Raw genomic sequence first — 2,485 nt, forward strand, 5'->3', positions numbered from 1 at the left:
TGTGTGTGTGTGTGTGTGTGTGTGTGTGTGTGTACCTGGGGTTTTTGGGTTAGATGCTGCTTGTGGAGCCCTAATGGAGTGTGCGATGTGTGTTTACACGCTCCCCAGCTGCTGTTTATTGCTTAGTGAGCTGGAACTAATTTACTAATTGAGTTTTGAGTTTGGAAGAATGAAGAGATTCACCAGAGAGTTCAGAAACACACTTTCTGTTTGTTGAGCGAAGTGCTGATGGAGGACAGGACACATGCTCTCAGCTTTTTATCTTTCATCACTGCGCCGCGTCCTCAGGTCGTCTGTGTGCACGTCTGAGTGTGCACGTCTGAGTGTGCACGTCTGAGTGTGCACTCACATGTTGTGAGGTTAGCTTAGNGTTAACCACAAAAATACTGAGGTTAACCCCAAAAATACTGAGGTTAACCCCAAAAATCCTGAGGTTAACCCCAAAAATACTGTTTAACCCCAAAAATACTGAGGTTAACCCCAAAAATACTGAGGTTAACCCCAAAAATACTGAGTTTAACCACAAAAATACTGAGTTTAACCACAAAAATACTGAGGTTAACCCCAAAAATACTGAGGTTAACCCCAAAAATACTGGGGTTAACCCCAAAAATACTTAGGTTAACCACAAAAATACTGGGGTTAACCACAAAAATACTGAGGTTAACCCCAAAAATACTGAGGTTAACCCCAAAAATACTGAGTTTAACCACAAAAATACTGAGTTTAACCACAAAAATACTGAGGTTAACCCCAAAAATACTGAGGTTAACCCCAAAAATACTTAGGTTAAACCCAAAAATACTGAGGTTAACCCAATAAAATACTGAGGTTAACCCAATAAAATACTGGGTTTAACCACAAAAATACTGAGTTTAACCCCAAAAATACTGAGGTTAACCCAATAAATACTTAGTTTAACCCAATAAATACTGAGTTTAAACCAATAAAATACTGAGGTTAACCCGATAAAATACTGAGTTTAACCCAATAAATACTGAGGTTAACCCAATAAATACTGAGGTTAACCCAATAAAATACTTAGTTTAACCCAATAAATACTGAGTTTAAACCAATAAAATACTGAGGTTAACCCGATAAAATACTGAGTTTAACCCAATAAAATACTGAGGTTAACCCGATAAAATACTGAGTTTAACCCAATAAAATACTGAGGTTAACCCAATAAAATACTTAGTTTAACCCAATAAATACTGAGTTTAAACCAATAAAATACTGAGGTTAACCCGATAAAATACTGAGGTTAACCCAATAAAATACTGAGGTTAACCCAATAAAATATTGAGTTTAACCCAATAAATACTGAGGTTAACCCAATAAAATACTGAGGTTAACCCAATAAAATATTGAGTTTAACCCAATAAATACTGAGGTTAACCCAATAAATACTGAGGTTAACCCAATAAAATATTGAGTTTAACCCAATAAATACTGAGGTTAACCCAAAAATACTGAGGTTAACCCAATAAATACTGAGGTTAACCCAATAAATACTGAGGTTAACTCAATAAAATACTTAGTTTAACCCAATAAATACTGAGGTTAACCCAATAAAATACTGAGGTTAACCCAATAAAATATTGAGTTTAACCCAATAAATACTGAGGTTAACCCAAAAATACTGAGGTTAACCCAATAAATACTGAGGTTAACCCAATAAATACTGAGGTTAACCCAATAAATACTGAGTTTAACCCAATAAAATACTGAGTTTAACCCAGTAAATTAAATTTATCTTAAATTTATAAAAACCATTTCCAATCATCAAGTAATAAAAACGTCTTAATATAAATTTGTAAATAAAAAGTTTAGAACTTTCTCTGTTGGTGGACACACACCTGATCCATCTGGTCCACTTTAAATGGACCAGAGTTGGTTTGCCCTCCTGGTCCAGACCTGTGCAGGTGTGAATCCAGTCGTGTGAACCCTGGTACAGATCAAAGAACTGGACCCAGACCTGTTTTTGAGGTGGTCCACTTCTAAACAAACTCTGGTGTGGTACCTCTCCCATCATCAGCCTAACTTCTCTGCAGAGACAGTCTGAACACAAACACTCTGTCAGGACTAATGTGAGCATGAGAACTAATGAACACATTAATATTAACTTCATTAACAGCACTTAAAATATTATTATATTATAAACTAAAACTATCTTTCATCTGGTAACTTAGATTCATTATCAGCCCTTTTATCAAAGCTAACATTAATATCTACTGTCTGCATGAAGGAGAAGAGGAGAAGCTTGATGATGAAGATGATGAAGAGCACCACACAGATGATGGTGTCCAATCACAGCTCTGGTTGTGCACGCCTGTGTGAGTGTGCACGTGTGTAACCCTGAATTAATATTGATTTAGCATTCTGGTGGGGGGTCTTTGAACTTCACTTTTCTTACTCTGAGCCTGCAGGGACACATTGTAGACACACACACACACACACACACACACACACACACACACACACA

This window comes from Austrofundulus limnaeus, unplaced genomic scaffold, assembly GCF_001266775.1.
Source record: "Austrofundulus limnaeus strain Quisiro unplaced genomic scaffold, Austrofundulus_limnaeus-1.0 Scaffold767, whole genome shotgun sequence".
Lineage (NCBI taxonomy): Eukaryota > Metazoa > Chordata > Actinopteri > Cyprinodontiformes > Rivulidae > Austrofundulus > Austrofundulus limnaeus.